Source organism: Puma concolor, chromosome C1, assembly GCF_028749965.1.
Source record: "Puma concolor isolate L17-30 chromosome C1, mPumCon1.1.hap2, whole genome shotgun sequence".
NCBI lineage: Eukaryota > Metazoa > Chordata > Mammalia > Carnivora > Felidae > Puma > Puma concolor.
The window spans coordinates 178572816-178592955 of NC_141674.1; the positions used below are offsets into that span (position 1 = coordinate 178572816).

The following is a 20140-nucleotide window of genomic DNA, read 5'->3' on the forward strand; positions in this document are numbered from 1 at the left end:
CGTTGAGTTTCTAATTCCTATTGGTGTCTACATAGTTGTATGTCCTTGGGCACATCACATCTTCCCCAGCCTCAGTTTTTTTCACATGTAGAAGGAGATGGTTGGATGGTATGGTGGCCAGGTTTGCCTTTAATTGTTCTAGAAGTTCAGGATTTTGTGGAAATCCAGCCTTTTCAATATAGATGGATATAAGGGGTGGGTGGACAGTTAACCAACAACATATGTGTATTTAGTAGATTCCTGCTGTCTGGAGGGCATCCCTTCCCTAAGACACTGGGAGCTAGCCAGCTAAAGGTGTATGCATCATCGATGGTTTGTTAACTAAAAGGAGAGGATAGGAACCCTAGTCATTGGGAAGATTGACTTTTGACACCTTAAGCTGCTGGTCATTAGCAGACATGCAAGATATTTTCAGTTATTTAGTGATAGTCAGATGGCTTGTGTTTATCACAGGTTGGAAGTGAAATTTAGGATTGCTTAGGAGGAGGCTGGGACATTGCTGTTTAGCCCAGTGCATGACACTGGGGGAGTAGGACAGAGGATCCTGTTTCAATAAGGCATTAAAGCTACTAGGCATGTTTACAGTAATTTAGGCTCTGTTTCTATACAAATAAGGCAAACTAAAACACAAAGATAGAACAGCAAGGTTTGCATGTGTTCGGTGGTACAAGGTATTGGATCGCCAAGTCTATCTGGATTGTTGACAGTAATAAGGCATTTTTTGAGCACTTCACTATGTTCAAAACACAATCTTACACACTTAATTTCTAGATCTCTGAGAGATGAGTCTTTTCCCCAGCATTGTGAGTGACGAAAAGGAAGCTGAGAAGAGTTAAAGAATGTACACAAACCACATAATCGGTGAGGGGTGGAATTAGGTTTGACTCCATGTTTCTGGCTCCAAAGCCTGGGAAGTTTCCACAACGTGTGCCTCCTTATTCAGGACCCATTGGGCCTCACCACCTAAGCGGGTGCCCTCGTTTGCTTTCTGCCTTTGAAAATTAGCTACATTTCAATGTACGTGTATTCCATGGTAACAGCTCTATGTAAGATCAATATTTATATTGCAGGCATATTAATGCAAATATATTTACCCATTTCTCACCATTTTTAGGTTGAAGGCAAGTGTAAGTACATGAAAATGACCAAAGATAAATTTAGTTTTAGGCAGACAGGATTTTTTGTTTTACTTCTTTTGATAGTAAGTCTTGATTTAGCAATTGCATTGTAGGGAAAGGGAGAGATGGAATAAATGTAAATGTGTCTGTTAGCCACTTTGATACATTGTCTTGGGGAGAATCAAGATACAGTTAAGTGAAAAAGGCATTTGAAAAAGATTTATATGCAGATACTTAACGGTGCATACAGGCACACATACGCCTCATTGTCCGCAAACCATTGACATTGACTACTTGAAGGAAGTGGGATGGGGTGATGGAAATAGGGTGCTTTTCTTTTTTCCTTGTGAGGTTATGTTTGGGTTTTTTATTTATTTATTTTTATTTATTATTTTTTTTTGTTTGGGTTTTTTAAAAGGGCCTGTATAGCCTGAATTTTTTTGCCCTAAATCCTGAAGGACACACTGTGTGTAGTACTTGGCCCTAGCGATGATTTCAGTTAACATTTGCTTTGTAGTTGGTTTTCATTCTCCGTATTTAGAAGACACTTATTTATCACTTTGCGAAGTGGCACTGTCTTAATTTAGTTGGCCAGGAAGCTTTTGGAAACTCTCAGAGTCATTTGTTACGACAATGATTTATTGGTGCAGAGCCCAAAGCAGAAAACCAAACCAAAACAAATAACTGAAATGTTAAACAACTAAACCTTGAGCCTATATATTAATATGTATTTGCTATAGATATTGAAACTTGTCTTGCTAGTCTGTGGCTCTAAATAGCTCCCAGCACACCCACACCCCTACCCCTACCTCAGTACCCACAAAAGCTACCCAGAGTGTTGTATTAAAAGTAGCCTCCCTCCGCCTTGGTCTAATGTCATGTAAATGCAGCTAAGCAGGGGATGTGCTGATGATTGCGTGGAAGGGAGGTTTGAGGCTCAGAGATGTGAAGGAGAACCCTGTATTACCTTAGGTTCTGGTGGTGCTGCTGCACTTAGGCAGCGGGGGAGGGGTGGAATGGGAGAGGATGGGCCAGATGGAGTGAAATTGAGGCTCTGAGAAAAAACATATTCCAGAGGTATGGAGAGAGGATTGAATAAAGGAGGGCTAAGACACCTTTTTTGACATTTGTTGCGGTGTGTGTTTGAGAAGACAAATACAGAGAACATTTTGCAAATAGAAAACCAGAAAGTCCAACTTGAATAACTCCGAGGGTACGCTTTGATCTGAGGCCAAGAGTGGGATTGGGGTAGAGTAGGAGACTGGCCCTCATGAGTCAGCAGAGGCCAGAGGGAGCTCTGGCGTGGCTTTGTGGAGGATAAAAGGAGAACTAGAAAGAGGAACTGGTGTTGTCTCAACAAGCCTGATTTGTGGGTTAACTGTGCCAAGGGAAAGTGAGTAAGGAGCCTGAGGTGGTAGTTAGCTGCCTGTGTGACTCTAGACAGACATCCACTGCACAGCTCGGTGCCCTCTGCTTTCCGCAAGCTGCCTCCCCGTGGGCCCTTCTGCCCATGGGGTGCAGAGTAGGGATGTGGCCAGCAGAGGAACCCTGGAACGCTGGAACCCCGGAACAGTGGAGGAGTGGGGCCCTATGAGCCATGTGGCAAATTCTTCTCTTGTAACTGCACTGGGTACTTTAGGGACAAGGTTAAGGTAGAATTGGCCCCAAGGTAAACAAGGCCTGTCTCCAGCATAGTTAAGCTTCTGCAGCTATTATGAGTGCCTTCTTAATTCTGTTTTAAGATAATTTATGTGGAGTTGTGTTTATTGGACAAATGGAACCCAAACTCACCTTTGTGAGGGAGTTTGAATAAAAGATTTTATTGTTGGGGTGCCTGGGTGGCTCAATTGGTTAAGCGTCCAACTTTGACTCAGGTCGTGATGTCACAGCTCGTGAATTCCAGCCCCGCATCAGGCTCTGTGCTAACAGCTCAGAGCCTGGAGCCTGCTTCAGATTCTGCATCTCCCTCTCTGTCTGCCCCTCCCCTGTCTCTCTCTGAGACACGCTCTGTCTCTCTCTCTCTCTCTCAAAAATAAACATTAAAATTTTTTTAAAAATTAAAAAATACAAGATTTTATTGTTATGCTTCCATAGGGTAAAGATAACACACATTTTAATTTTATTTACTACATAATCAGGTTCCCTATATTTTGAAGGTATGATATCTTTTTTAAAATTATTTTTTGTTGTAGTATAGCAGACATACAGTGTTACATTAGTTTCAGGTGTATAGCATAGTGATTCAACAAGTCTGTACCTTAAGCAGTGGTTACCGCAGTAAGTATAGTTACCATGTGCCTCCTTACAAAGTTGTGGCAGTATTATTGACTATATTCCCTATGCTGTACTTTTCATTGCCATGACTTATTTATTTTATAAGTGGAAATTTGTATCTCTTAATCCCCTTTACCTATTTTGTCCATCCTTTCAACATCCCTCCCCTCTGGCAACCACCAGTTCTCTGTATTTATGAGTATGCTTCTATTTTTTGTTTGTTCATTTGTTTTGTTTTTTAAACTCTACATGTAAGTGAAATCATATGGTATTTGTCTTCCTGTCTGACTTATTTCACTTAGGATAAGACCCTCTAGGTCCATCCTTGTTGTTGGGACTGGCAAGATCTCATTCCTTTTTACAGCTGAGTAATATTTCATTGTATATGTTGTATATTTCACTTATATATATTCTTTAACCATTCATTAGTGGACACTTGGGCTACATATCTTGGCTATTGTAAATAATGCTACAGTAAACACAGACATGCATATATCTTTTCCAATTTGTGTTTTCATTTTCTTTGGGTAAACATCCAGCAATAGAATTACTGGATCCTGTGGTAATTCTATTTTCAGTTTTTTGTGGAATCTTCATAGTGTTTTTCATAGTGGCTGCACCAATTTACATTCCATTAACAGTGCACAGGAGTTCCCCTTTTTCCATCACAAAGATATAAAACCTTTTAAGAAATGTCTCAAAGCCAGGGCGCCTGGGGGGCTCAGTCGGTTGAGCATCCGACTTCAGCTTAGGTCATGATCTCATGGTTTGGGAGCTTGAGCCCCACATGGGGCTTTCTGCTGTCAGCACAGAGCCTACTTCGGATCCTCTGTCCCCTTCTCTCTCTGCCCCCCACCCCGCCCGCTCATTCTCTCTCTCAAAAATACATAAACATTAAGAAAAAAAAAAGTGTCTCAAAGCCCTTAAAACAGGCCTTTTCAGTTGTCTCTTCGAGTGAACAGGAGCAGCCCAAGGAGAAGCCGACTTCAATTTAGCAACTTGCTGTGACTTTTTACAAACTACAGAATCAAGGGTGCCCTGATTGTCAGTCAGCTACCTTATACTTAAAATAATGCCTCTTTCATATGTATTTTAAAAGTGATAAATGCTCAGGGCACCTGGGTGGCTCAGTCAGTTAAGTGTCCGGCTCTTGATTTTTGGCTCAGGTCATGATCCTGGGGTAGTGGGCTCGAGCCCTGTGTAGGCTCAGTGAGGAGCCTGCAGCCTGCTTGGAATTCATTCTCTCTCTCTCTCTCTCTCTCTCTTTCTCCCTTTCTCCCTCTCTCCCTCTGCCTCTCTCCCCACTCACACTCCCTCTCTCAAAATAAAATAAAACATATTTAAAAGTGATAAAGGCTCATCGGAGGAAAATCCAGCAAAGTGTAAGAAAAAAAATTAAAGTACTCCTCACTTCACAGAAATAGCCCTAGTAATATTTTGTTATTTTCTTCAAGTTTTTTTCTAAAACATATTTCATATGAAGCACATAGACTTACAAGTATAAACTCTTGCAATACATAGGGGTTTTTATCCTGCTTTTTTTTTTCACTTAATGTGATACATATATCATAAGCATTTCTCCATATTCTATTCAGTTCTATTCAGTTCTATTTTTTTATCCTATGGATATAAGTTTGTATTTTTCTCTGACATGGATATGCCACGTTTATTTAACTGCTCCTGTTACTGATTGCTTCCTGTGCTTCAGCTTTGATTATTATGAAAAGTACAGAAATGAACATCCTTACACTTAAATCCTTGCATTCTCATGAGAGAATTACAATGAGGGTGCCTGTCAATCTTCATCCTTACCAGCACTGAATATTTTCATTTTCAAAAGTATTGGTAGGGCATGTATGTATTTTTACTTTAATGGGCTAGGTAATAAGTCATTTTCTGAAAGAAATTTATAGCTCATGCTAACTCTCAAGAGTTATAACAGCATAAGAAACAATTTTAGATTATATATACTGGAATGTGTTAGGATATAAATTGTTGTTTTAGATAATGGCATTTAGGGGATATAAATAAAAATCATAGATAATAGCTATATGTCTGTAGAAAAATGTATTTTAAATCTTGCAGTCTATATTTTGATCCAAAGTATAAACTCATAAAATATGTGTCTGAGCACCTAGAAATTCCTGAAATGCCTTATCTTATGGGTAGATCATACTTTCTGTAACCCTCTTAACTTCCTTGGTGTCTTAATGGTGTCAGAATGGTCAAGTAATGACACCAGTCTTTTATTGAATAAGCTTTCATCAAATACCCATTGCAATTATAACATTATTTTACGTGTGTGTGTGTGTGTGTGTGTGTGTGCATGTTAGTGCTCTAACCTAATGTTATATTACTAATACTTGGAGTTGTGTTTTTATTTCTCCTTATAATTCTTATTTTTACACAGTCTGCTTTTTCAGTGTTCCTAGTATTTTTAGATCTTGAACCTATAGTCCTATACCAATATATTTACCTGAGTGAGTCCTTTTCTGAAAAGATTTGAAAAAAATTGTATCTGTCTCTGTGTATAAAACAGGCATTCACATAACTAGATTGAAAAATAAACCAAGAAGCATTTTAATAGTATTGTAATTCATCTTTTTTTAAACTATTGTATCTTCCATATAAGTTGCTCCTCAAGTATAGCAAGCAAAAATTTATTGAGGAAAATCTTTCTCTAAAACCTTAAGCAAATAACTTCTTTCAGTATCAACCTTTTAGAAATCTTTTGTTTCAGGCTTTGAAAAGATAAGTCTAAGATTTTTCATGTTGGCTTCTTGGCAAAGAAACAAAGATTGCATTTACAGCCACTCAACTAGTAAATAATTCCGTAAGATTAAGTGTTGACTTGTGGTGGTGGCCAGGTTCACCGTGGCCGGCTCTGGTGCTGACCCGGTTACATGAAAGTAGTTACGCTTGGAGGGTCCCTTGTCTGAGAAAAATGCATAGAAAGCTAGAAGAATCACACGAACACTTACCAGAGAAATAAGTGCATGATGGTAGCATCAGTGTACATCCAAAAATGAGTAGAAGGCATAGGCGTGACACATTTGTTTTAATGCTTTCAAAGACTTCTGGCAAGGACTCCATGGCTCCCACAGGTTGGAACTGTCACTCTGGAGGAAGCGAGTGGCTGGGATTCCATCCATGCCCACTGCTGTGGGTGGAGGGGAGTGGTGAGTAGGGAGGCTCTGGACAGGCCTGTCTTGGGAAACATGTTGCTGGCATTCCAGAATTGAAAAATAGAAAGAATTTCCTCTAACTTAAAAATGATACACTCTGGGGGTGCCTGGCTGGCTCAGTCGGTGGAGCGTGCGACTCTTGATCTCAGGACCGTGAGCTTGGGCCTCACGGTGGGTGTAGAGATTACTTAAAAAATAAAATCTTTAAAAGTAAATACAAGTTCTGAACTCTGTAACGCCCAGGTTCTTTCAGCACTCGTGCTTCAGTAATCTGGGTACTGCCACTGTTTGGAATATTAGTTCAGTGGGGAGACGGTTTCTAAGTGTCAGCAATTGAAGTGCAACGAATATTGGAAACCCAGCCTATTCATTAGTATGGTTATCCTACACAAGCAATTTCCTTGCCCTTTCTGGCTATTGATCTTTGTTTAGGGAGAGATGACTGTACTTCGGTTCTGTTTTTACAAACTTTCTGTGACCCTGCCCCCCCCTTAAATCTCTTCATTTTCCTTCCTTTTTAAAAATTTTTTTTTAAATGTTTATGCACTTTTGAGAGAGAGACAGATAGTGTGAATGGAGGAGAGGCAGAAAGAGAAGAGACAGAATCTAAAAGCCTCCAGGCTCTGAACTGTCAGCACAGAGCCCAACGCAGGGCTCAAACTCCTGAACTGAGAGATCATGACCTGAGCTGAAGTCCGATGCTTAACTGACTGAGCCACCCAGGCACCCGTCTTTATTTTCCTTCTTGAGTATCAGCAGCAGCATATTCAGTTACTTTCACTCCTTATTTTGAAACATCCACTGGATTTTGTTGTTGTTGGAGAAACTCACAAGATCGAAATATCTTTTAAAAAACATTCTGTTCATGTTGTGATTTGAACTGTTACTTGTTCTTCACACTAGGCTTGTTTTAAGGCAGGAAGTTTATTTGAAATGTAGAAGGAAATGAGGTTCTGGGGCCTGCTTCAAATTTATACTAGAAGCTACTGGCACAGTATTTAATCAGAAGCCAAAAACAAGAATCTGCTTCCATGATGGTTGATGAAGTCTAAGGACCTAAATTACCAATTTTTAAATGACATTTAGTTGGGTCTTACGCAAAATGAAAGTGAAAATCCCCTTGGCATTTTTTATTACTCAAGCCACATTTAGGATTAAAGACTATTTCCTCCTCCACATCCACACCCAGAAGAGGTGAGAATAACTTGTTCCTTTCACCCTCTTAGCAGTATGAAGGGAAATATGTTAGGATTTCGGCTCCTATCTTTCATGTTTATTATGTTACAAATATAATTAAAATGTTCCTACAGGTGATTATATTTTATTTTATTTTTTTTAATTTTTAAATGTTTATTTATTTTTGAGAGAGGGAGAGAGACAGAGTGTGAGCAAGGGAGGAGCAGAGAGAGAGGGAGACACAGAATCCGAAACAGGCTCCAGGCTCTGAGCTTTCAGTGCAGAGCCCGATGGGGGCTCGAACCCACAAACCATGAGATCATGACCTGAGCCGAAGTCAGATGCTCAACCGACTGAGCCACCCAGGTGCCCCCCGGTGACTACATTTTAAATGAAAAGGTATTTCTGGTCTGGAGATACCTAATTATCATTCCAGTCCCTAATCCAACAGTGTGTTTTTGTTTGTTTGTTTGTTACATTTATTCATTTTTGAGAGACAGAGCACAAGCAGTGGAGGGGCAGAGAGAGAGGGAGACCCAGAATCCGAAGCAGGCTCCAGGCTCAGGGCTGTCAGCACAGAGCCCAACGCGGGGCTCAAACTCACAAACCACGAGATCATGACCTGAGCCGAAGTTAGACGCTTAAGCTTAACCAACTGAACCACCCAGACACCCCTCCAACAGTGTGTTCTCTAGTGAGTCAGTATGCATCCTCTCCCACCTGATCGCCTGCAAAAACTAGGCTGAGGACATGGAAGTGGATATAAACTTAAATCCATAAGCACTGATGGGTAAAATTCTAGCCTAGTTCATGGGTGGTGCCAAAAAGTTCTAGAATAGTCACTTGGGAAGGATGTTTCTAGAGTAATTGTAAAATATGGCCTAGCATTTCAATGAAATAGTACAGCTTGAGGAACATGATCACAATCATCACCAGCAACATATGTGGTTTTGAGTTAGAAAAATACTTTTTCAATACATTATTTCATTTATGCCCTAAAATCCCTCTGTGAGTTAGTTGACTTGGGTTTGTGGTTTTTTTTTTTTTTTTTACTTTTTTTTTTTTCAATGTTTATTTATTTTTGGGACAGAGAGAGACAGAGTATGAACGGGGGAGGGGCAGAGAGAGAGGGAGACACAGAATCGGAAACAGGCTCCAGGCTCTGAGCCATCAGCCCAGAGCCCGACGCGGGGCTTGAACTCACGGACCGCAAGATCGTGACCTGGCTGAAGTCGGACGCTCAACCGACTGCGCCACCCAGGCGCCCCTGGGTTTGTGTTTTGATCCCCATTTTATAATGAGTAAAGGGAGGCTCAAAGAGGCACTGATTTGTCAAAGCCAGGAGAGCAATTGGGACTTCTCTCTGTACTTCCTAAAATTAATCTGTCACATTAAACTTTAGTAAAATATTATATATACAATATATTATCATCAGGTAATAATCAAAAATAATCTTTATTGGAGCCTACAAGAGTAAAGGGCAATATGCTGAGCACTAGATTCCTCATTCAAGGAGATTATAATCTAGTTGGGAAGACAGGAAGTACTTATAAAAAGAGCAATAAAATTATCCACAAGTCTTACCACACCTCAGGTGTGAGACCAGTCTCCAGAAGCAGAGAAAGGAGTTAGGAAAATATCGTTAAGTTTATTCTATTTCCAGATGTTATAAAATATTGCATTAGGTACAATTCATAGAGTACTATCCAAAGTAAATTCTATCACAGAATATTAGTACTTATAAATATGTACTGGTTAAGACCAGTACATTAAAAGGTCAAATGTTAGGAAAACCTTAATAGGGTGGCAGTAGCAAAATCCTGCCATTCTGTTTTCTGCACTGAAGCTATAATAATCTTTGTACAATACAAATGTGACCATTGTATTCTAGTCTGTTTCATTCTCTTCAGTGGCTCCCTGTTGTGCTCGAAATAAATAATACCAACAAGTTCTATATATTATATCGGGCACTAGGCTAAGATTGAACTGCATTATGCTTTTTCATCCCCCCTGGCTACCCTAATGGAAAAATATTATTACGTTCCTCCTTTTGTAGATGGGGAGACTTTGAGAAGTAGCTTCTCCAAGGTCATTGATCTAGTCAGTGGCAGAGCTAGGATTCTAATCTCTGACAGTCCCTAATCCCCTGCTCAGTGACCTCTTAGTAGTGTGTAGAAGGCCCTTCTTGATTAGGCCCTCCCCTGCTCCTCTTGTGGATTACTCTCTCATCCTTGAAGACTTCCTTAAGGCCCCACCCAGAGACTTCTGTGTCAACTCTGCTTGCTCCTGTTTTAACATAGAGCATCGTGTATTTGGCTGTGCTTACCCCTCTCTCTTTCTTACCACTGGACTTGGTAGCAGGGACTGGGTCTTCACCATTTGAATTACTGATCACCAAACACGCATCCCATCCAATTGTTGGTGCTAAGTTTGTATTTGTTGAATTAAAAAAAAAGAACATCTTAATTTTCATTGTAAGTGTCTAATATGGTATTTTGTGTTCTCTCCTGTCATCCCTCAGCATGATTTGTAGGGCCATCTGTGATCTGTTGCTATCCGCTAGCCTCAGATGCCCTTCAGCCCCAGTATTACCATTTTAAGGATCTTCTGTTATCTCTTCCCCCATCCTGGAATAGTTTTCCCTTTCATCTTTGCCCAAGGCAAATCCTACATATCTTTCAGGGTTCAAGTTAAGTCCCTCATTCTCTTGACAACCTCTGTCTGAAGTTTGGGCTCTCTGCTCTGAGCCCCAGAAGCATCCCATTGTCTGTTAACATTTTCTGTTAATTATGGGGTGCTATGTGGCTTCTCATCTGTTATTCTTGTGACTTATCATTTAAATCTTCCTTGTGTTTTGGGCTCAACTTGTCAACTATAAAGCAAGTCTTTGAGGCCCAAGACCATGTTTTTGACATCCCTGTCTAGTGAGACAGCATGCTAAGAGCACAGACTGTCTGGATTTGAATGCCAGCTCTCCTTCTTACTCCCTGTTAACCTTGGGCTAATCATACAGTTTCCCTGTGGCCCATTTTCCTCATTGTCAAGTTGGGAGAGTAATCATAGTCACCCCAGAGAACTATTGGGATTAAATGAGTTAATACATTTTAAACCCATAGCAGATATTACTTAAGTGTTGTTGTGTTGTAGTTAGTAATAATTGTGATGATAACATAGCCCGCTGAGCCCTTATTAAAGTAAAAATATGTTGTCAAGATGGCCAGCCACAAGGTATGCATTAGCCACTGTATGGATCAGTTTGCTTGTCACCCAGCAGACAGGTTTTGCTATGAGCCTGGGAAAGGTCCACCAGGAATAACAGGGATGGCAGGTTCTGGATTCTGGAAGGAGTTTCAGTCCAAGTGGAATACTGTTGGCAGCAACTGTGGGGACCACTGAGTATCTGGAGGGTTCAAGCTGGATTTTGGGGAATCAAGCTGGGCTGGAAGGACTAGAACCAGTTTTGATCTTACAGTTTGGCTGAGCCATTAAGGAGCCATGTCAAAATGCTCCAAAAGGGAGAGGAAGATTCTAAAACAGTCATTCACCTCTGTACATCTTAATGCCCTTGTAGCTTATATAACTGTTATAAAACCAACCTTATGTTTCTTTTTCATGACATTGGCAAAAGGTCTAGCAGATGCTAAAACAATCCTTATTGAAAAAGATCTGCTGGAATTGACACTGAATGCTGTCCTCTGAGGAGAGCGCTTTCTGGAAAATTCTGGGGGTTGAACTGAATGTTCAAGAATGTAGTGCCTGAATACCAGGACTCTAAGACTTGTTTAGAGTGGTTTCTCTATGTCTGTGCTCATAATAGATTGCAGCAGTAGTTAGAGACCTGCCCTGGGACTCACATTGATCAATGCTAGAGAGAATGGTCAATAACAGTTGACAGTGTAGAGGTAGCTCTGAGGGTCCAGAAAGTGGATTTTCCTGTTTTGCAGCTTCAGTACTGGTCTCTGGGCAATACTGAGTTATGATGGCAGTGGTGCCAGGGAAATGTCCTTTCTGTGTCATCCAGGGATTATTTCCTCTCCATCGCTTGTGGTTATGTTGCTACGTTATAATGCCTGCAAGTCTGACCTTTGGCAATTTGTTTTAAATTTTTTTTTGTTAATGTTCATTTTTGCGAGAGAGACACAGAAACAGAGCATGAGTGGGAGGGGGCAGAGAGACGGAGACCCAGAATCCAAAGCAGGCTCCAAGTTCTGAGCTGTTAGCACAGAGCTCGACACGGGGCTCAAACGTACAAACAGCGAGATCATGGCCTGAGCTGAAGTCCGATGCTTAACCGACTGAGCCACCCAGGTGCCCCTGACCTTTGATAATTATTATTCCAAAGAACATATTCAAGTTTAAGGGTTTTTTTCCCCCCCTCAAAGTTGAATCCATTTCCATACTCATATATTTGTGGATAACTCAATATACGTTTAAGCAGTTTCAATTTACATACATAATGAAGAAAGCTATCAATTTTAACAAGGATTATTTCATCACCTGTCATCAATAATTCAGAAATACCTACTATTTGAATGACTCAGGGTAGGTACTGGTAGAATGTCTTTCCAGGTTTTAAAAGGCTGTGTTCTTACAGCATTAGAGAGTGCTAAATGAGAAAACTTTTCTGCTTTCCTAATAAATAAAAGCCCTTCTTATCCAAGCTGGCTTAACAGCAATCCTACAATAGAGATTTCCCAGAGAAGTTAATAAATTTTAATTCTGTGTATTATTTGAAATGTCTTCTCTCCTTTTTAAAAGTTCCTTTTAGGGACACCTGGGTGGCTCAGTTGGTTAAGCATCTGAGTTCAGCTCAGGTCATGATCTCACGGTCTTGAGTTCAAGCCCCGCATCAGGCTCTGTGCTGACAGCTCAGAGCCTGGAGCCTGCTTTGGATTCTGTGTCCTTCTCTCTGCCCCACCACCACTAATACTTTGTTTTTCTCTCTCTAAAAAATAAATAAACATTAAAAAGTTTCTTTTAAACAAATCATTTTTTTAAACGAGCTTTTTTTTTTTTTTTTTTAATGTTCATTTAGTTTTTGAGAGAGCCAGCGCACAAGCAGGGGAAGGGCAGAGAGAAGGGGACAGAGGATCCAAAGCAGTGTCTGTGCTGACAGCAGAGGGCCCGGCCCACGTGGGGCTCAAATCCACGAACTGAGAGATCATGACCTGAGCTGAAGTTGGATCCTCAGTCAACTGAACCACCTGAGCGCCCCTCTTTTAAACAAATCTTTAAGACTCAGAGGTTTAAACAAAATGTTAGTTTAATGGGTTCATGTTGTTAAACTACTTAATAAACAAAATCCCTCCTTGGTTTGTAAAGAGATTAAGTACTTCATCCAACATATAAATATTTTTACTGCTCTTTATACTTGCTCTATCAATCCTTATAGCAAATTAAATGTAATCTAATGCAGCCAAAGCATGGCCTACTTTGGGACATATTTTATTTTATTTTATTTTATTATTTATTTTTTTTTTCAACGTTTTTTTTTTTAATTTATTTTTGGGACAGAGAGAGACAGAGCATGAACGGGGGAGGGGCAGAGAGAGAGGGAGACACAGAATCGGAAACAGGCTCCAGGCTCTGAGCCATCAGCCCAGAGCCTGACGCGGGGCTCGAACTCACGGACCGCGAGATCGTGACCTGGCTGAAGTCGGACGCTTAACCGACTGCGCCACCCAGGCGCCCCGAGACATATTTTAATTTTACTAAAATACAGACGTTGTTTTCGTTTATTTGCTTCTTTTTGTCCCTGATCCTATGATCGCACAGATGAATATATTTAAACTGTATTTTGTCACTGTGTTTTAAATGTGATTATTTTGGGGGTGCCTGGCTGGGTCAGTCAGTAGAACATGTGACTTTTGATCTCAGGGTTGTGAGTTTGAGCCCCACATTGGGCACGGAACCTACTTAAAATAATACGTAAATAAAAATAAAAAGTTTAAAAAAAATAACTGTGATTATTTTGGTTCCTTTTCCTCAAAATCTAAGTATAACCTGAAAATATTGTCTAAACATTAATGTCCTGAATTGAAAGTGAAAGTTTTTGTTTGTGTATATTTTTAGATTTCAAATTCTTATAAAAGTTACTGAATGTGACATTCATATAAAGGTACAGAGTGTTACAATACAGGAACATTCCCTTACCTACTTTGCATTTGTTTATACTTTGAGGACTACTTAACATCTGGACTCCTGTAACAGGAGACACCTTGCATAACCTTATGATAATAAAAAATCATTTGAATAAGATAGAGAGGAAAGAATGCTTTGGAAGAAAGTCCCTCATCAAGGTTTAAATCAACACACTAATGTAAGATATTTTGCAGCGTGGAATTAGCATTTGGGCATCAGTTCTCATCATCACGTGGACAATTCAGAGACTTGTACCCTTTTAAAAGGACTTTGTGTCCTTCTGTGACCTCCTTGTTAAAGACTCAGTGGTTGGGGCGCCTGGGTGGCGCAGTCGGTTAAGCGTCCGACTTCAGCCAGGTCACCATCTCGCGGTCCATGAGTTCGAGCCCCGCGTCAGGCTCTGGGCTGATGGCTCAGAGCCTGGAGCCTGTTTCCGATTCTGTGTCTCCCTCTCTCTCTGCCCCTCCCCGGTTCATGCTCTGTCTCTCTCTGTCCCAAAAATAAATAAACGTTGAAAAAAAAAATTTATAAAAAAAAAAGACTCAGTGGTTGATTTATGGAAGATAATTAATTAAAGGCCACCTGATTAGAATTCATAGAATGCATTTTGTACAATTCTGAAAACTATCTTTAGTTTGTCATAGAAGGGTACAAGTAGCTGCTTTAAATTACTTTCTTTTGTAAAGGTAAAGCTCATATGACTGTGTATTTTTTTCTTTATGTTTATTTATTTATTTATTTTGAGAGAGAGAGAGAGAGCGTGCACATAAGTAAGTGTGAGTGGGGGAGGGGCAGAGAGAGAGGGAGAGAGAGAGCGCCCAACGCAGGGCTCAGTTTCATGAACTGTGAGATCATGACCTGAGCTGAAACCAAGAGCCGGACACTTAACCGACTGAGCCACCCACCCAGGCACACCTTAATTTTTATTTTTTAAAGCAGAATACAAAGTGGTTTTTTTTTTAAGATGAACTTTTTTTTTTAAAAAATGAACAAGTTTATAAAGTAAAACACCAGATTCTATACCTTTCCTCATTTCCCATCCCAGAGGCAACTACTTTCTTGCCTTTTAGGCCACTATTTTGATATTTATCTGTGTATTTTTAAATAAAATGCTTGCATTCTTAGCTCTTGATTTTTTTTTTAAATTATTTTTTTTAACGTTTATTTATCTTTGGGACAGAGAGAGACAGAGCATGAATGGGGGAGGGGCAGAGAGAGAGGGAGACACAGAATCGGAAGCAGGCTCCAGGCTCTGAGCCATCAGCCCAGAGCCTGACTCAGGGCTCGAACTCACAGACCGCGAGATCGTGACCTGAGCTGAAGTCGGACGCCCAACCGACTGAGCCACCCAGGCGCCCCTCTTGATTTTTAAATGTAGGCATTATCTACTGTCTTCCCACCTTGGAAGGTATGGGACTAACTCTTGTTTCCTGCCCCAGCTCTCTCTATACCTGTTCAGTCTTCTCAGTTCCTATCTTCCCACTGTTGTTGGACTTTACATTAGTAGGACTGTGTAATCATAGCTGAGACATGTAGTAAACTATGGTTATTTTTTTTTTCCTGTGCCACTTTTTGTTTTCTTGTGATGTTTTGCTTACCTAACTTTCTCTCTGCTTACCACTAATTCATCCCCAGTCTCTTCACCGTTAGAGTTCCTCTTGACACATTCAGATGTCTTGTTATTCTGTCAGTGTCCTTTTGCTGTCAGAGCTCTCGGGGAGCCTTCAGACCTGCCACTGCTAGACCTGCTGCCCTCTCCATCTGGTGCACAGCTGTCACGCCGGGATCTGTGGTCACCAGTGTGCTTGTGTCCCTTTGCCTGTCTCCCACATCAGGTCTTTTTTTTTTTTTAATTTTTTAAAAATGTTTATTTATTTTTGAGACAGAGACAGAGCATGAGCGGGGGAGGGGTAGAGAGAGAGGGAGACAACAGAATCTGAAACAGGCTCCAGGCCTGTCAGCACAGAGCCCAATGCAGGGTGCCAACCTCACATCAGGTCTTTAATGTCCTATATCCCCTTTTTCTTCATTTAGTCTACCCCCCCTTTGGGGGGGGGCACACACAATCTGAGAAACATGAGAGGTACATTTTTTTGAGAAACTGCGTATGTAAAATGTCTTTCTTTATTTCACCTAGAAACTTGAATAATAATTTAGCTGGCTATAGCTTCCAGTGTTACTGTTGAGAAATCTGAAGCCATCTCTGGTTCTTGATCCTTAGTATGTGACACATTTTATTCTCTGAAACTTTGTGGGGTCATCTGTTTGTCCTAGTGTTCTGAAATTTTAATGATGTGCCTTGGCTCAGGTCTGTTTTATTCTCTGTGCCTGGTGCTCAGTGGGTTGCCTCAGTCAGACAATTCATAGCTTTTTCAGTTCTGAGAAATTTTCTCAAATTAAAAAAATTTCCTTCTCTTAGTTTTCTCTATTTTCTCTTCTTGGAGTTCTAATGTTTGTAGATACTTGACTTTCTGGATGATCCTATATTTGTCATGTCATTTCTGTCCTACTTTCATCTGTTTTCTTTTTTTCTTCTTCAGATTTTAGGTTAAGTTCATTTTTTGCTGAAAAAAAATCATACAAATCAGTGACCTTTTACACATTGAACCCATCCATATAATAAAGAGCCAGATCAAAAACTATAAAATTATCAGCACCCTAGAGCACCTTCTAGTCACTACCTCCCCCAAGGGTAACTACTATTTTAAAAATAAAACTTTTATTAAAACTAAGGTGTTTGTTTTGAGATAACTGTAGATTCACATACAGTTGTAAAAAATAATACAGAGATGGCCTATGTATCCTGTGCTCACTTTTCCCCAATGGTAACATCTTGCACAACTTTAGTACAGTAGCACAGCCAGGATACATCTATATGGTCGAGATACAGAACGCTGTATCACCACCAGGATTTCTCATGCTTCCCTTCTGTAGCCACTCTGCCACTTTCCTCTTGCCTCTATTCCCTACTTAACTCCTGGAAGTCTCTTATGTGTTCTCCATTTCAGTAATTTCATCATTCCAAGGATGATACAGGAATGGAATCATACAGTATGTAATCTTTTAAGATTGACTTTTTTCACTCTTTACAGTTCTCCGAGATCTGTTCAGGTTATTATATGAACCAATAGTTTGTTCCCCTTTTATTGCCGCATAATATTCCATGGTATGGATGTACCATAGTTTGTTGAACTAGTCCATTGAAGGGCATCTGGTTATTTCTAGTTTGGGGGTATTACAAATAAAGGTGCTATAAATATTTGGGTTTTTTTTAATGTTTATTTATTTTTTAGAGAGACAGAGAGTGTGAGAAGGGGAGGGGTAGAGAGGGAGACACAGAAGCTGAAACAGGCTCCAGGCTTTGAACTGTCAGCACAGAGCCTGATGTAGGGCTCGAACTCACAGACCGTGAGATCATGACCCAAGCCAAAGTTGGACGCCCAACCGACTGAGCCACCCAAGCACCCCGTGCTATCAATATTTGTGTATTAGTATTTTGTGTGAAATTTTTTCATTTCTCTGAGATAAGTGCCCAAAAGTGCAGTTGCTGGGTCATGTGGTAGTCACATGTTTAAATTGTTAAGAAATTGCCAAACTTCTTTCCAGAGTGGCTGTACATCCCCACCAGCAATGTAGGAGTAATCTAGTTTCTTTTTTATCCTTGTCAGAATTTGATGTTGTCACTATTTGTATTTTAGCCACTGTTAACACGTGTCATGATACCTTTTAATTAAATTTACACTTCCCTGATGGTTAATGACCATGAACATCTTTTCCTCTATCTATATGCATCTGTATATCCTGTATCTCCACTTTAATGAAATGTCTCTTCATGTCTTTCTAATTGGATTATTTGGGGTTTGTTTTTTGTTTTTTACTGTTGAGTTTTGACAATTCTTTATATATTCTAGATACTAGTCGTTCGTTGAGTGTGTCTTGCAAATATTTTCTCCTACTCTATAATTTGTTTTTTCCTCCTTTTAGTAGAGACCTTCTACAGAACAAATTTTTAAAATTTTGATGAAATCTAATTTATCAATTTTCCCTTTTATAAATCATGCTTTCGGTGTTAGGTCTAAGAACTCTTTGGCTAGCTTTAGAGCCTGAAGATTTTCTCCCAGGTTTTTTCCCTAAAAGTTATGTAGTTTTACATCTTACATTTAAATCCATGATCCATTTTGAGTTAATAATATTCATAAAAGGCATGAAACTTAGGTTGATGTTCATTTTTTGCCTATTGATGTCTAATTGCTCCAGCACCATTTATTGAAAAAGTTCTATTTCTCTCATTAAATTGTTTTTGCATCTTTGTGAAATATCGGTTGGGCATATTTGGGTGGATTTATTCCTGGGCTCTCTGTTCTATTCCATTGATCAATGTGTCTGTTCTTCTGCCAATGCCACATAGACTTGATTACTGTGTAGCCATAATAAATCTTCTTTTTCAAAATTGCTTTAGCTATTCTTGTTCCCTTTTCTTTTTTTTTTTATTATTTAAAAAAATTTTTTTTAACGTTTATTTATTTTTGAGACAGAGAGAGACAGAGCATGAATGGGGGGAGGGTCAGAGAGAGAGGGAGACACAGAATCTGAAACAGGCTCCAGGTTCTGAGCTGTCAGCGCAGAGCCCGACGCGGGGCTCGAACTCACGGACTGCGAGATCATGACCTGAGCCGAAGTTGGAGGCTTAACAGACTGAGCCACCCAGGCTCCCCTCTTGTTCCCTTTTCATGTAAATTTTAGAATAATCATGTCTATTTCAAAAAAAAACAAAAACAAAAAACCTTGCTCAGATTTTGGTAGGGTTTGTGTTAAGCCTGTTATAAATTTTAAGAGAATTGAAATCTTTGCTGTGTTGAATGTTCCAATTCATGAACGTGGTCTGTCTCTCCAGTTAATTAATTAATTAACCTATTTATTTATGAGAGGGGGCGCAAGTGAATGAGGAGCAGAGAGAGAGAAGCGGGGCTCACATGAAGCGGGGCTCATGCTCACCCAAAGTGGGGCTCGAGCTTACCCATTGTGGGATTCAAACTCACGGACTGTGAGATCATGACCTGAGCTGAAGTCAGATGCTTAATGACTGGGCCACCCAGGCCCCCACTATTTATTTAGATTTTTATTTCTTTCATCAGCATTTTGTAGTTTTTAACATATAGTCCTATGCATCAATTTACATTTAAATATTTCTTCTTTCTAGGAGATTTTGTAGATTTCTTGATATTTTCTACATAGTCTCATGTCAGCTGCAAATAGAGACAGTTTCTTTGTTTCTTTTTGATCTGTGTACCTTTTGTTTTCTTTTTTGTCCTTATTGAAATGCCATTTGATTTTTGACAGATCAAAAAAGAATGAAATATGCAACACTATGTTGCATAAGAGTGGTAAGACCAGATGATCTTGCTTTGCTCCTCTAGAGAAAAAAGTCTTTCACCATTAAATGTAATGTTACCTGTACGTTTTTGTAGATGATCTTTATCCAATTGAGGAAGTTTCCCTGTCTTCCTGTTTTTCTGAGACTTTTCTTGAGTGAGTATTTAATTTCGTCAGAATCTTTTTCTGCATTGATTAACAGCATTATGATACTCTTTTTCTTCAGCTTAATGTGGATTTACATTGATTGATTTTCAAATATTGCACTAGCCTTGTATCCTTGGAATAGATCTCACTTGGTCAAAGTGTACAATTCTTTTTATATATTGCTAAATTTTCTTTTCTAATATTTTGCTAACGATTTTTGTGTCTATGTTTATAAGGAATATTGGTCTGTAGTTTTCTGGTGTTTGCACTGTTTTTCTTAATATAAGATTCTGGGTTGATAATTCTTTCTTTTAAATATTTTTAATGTTTTATTTATTTTTGAGAGGGAGAGAGACAAAGTGCCAGTGGGGGAGGGGCAGAGAAAGAGGGAGACAGAATCTGAAGCAGCTTCCAGGCTCTGAGTTGTCAGCACAGAGCCTGACGTGGGGCTCAAACTCACAAACTGTGTGATCATGACTTGAGCTGAAGTTGGATGTTTAACCGACTGAGCTACCGAGGCACCCTGATAATTCTTTTCTTTCACAAAATATATCATGCCACTTCCTTCTGGTGTATATAGTTTCTAATGAGAAATCTGCTATCATTTGTTTTTCCAATATTGGTAAGTTGTGAGTCCTGTGTCATTGCTTTCAAGATTTTTTCTTTGTCTTTGATTTCCAGTTTGACTATGATGTGTTTTGGTGTGGGTTTCTCTTGTTTGGAGCA

The 20140-nt window shown here is 39.7% G+C and overlaps 1 protein-coding gene across 2 annotated transcripts in view; it reads left to right on the forward strand.

Moving 5' to 3' along the window:
* Positions 1-20140, forward strand: part of MFSD6 (major facilitator superfamily domain containing 6) — a 79618-nt gene that overhangs the window by 1148 nt on the left and 58330 nt on the right. The window lies entirely within an intron of this gene.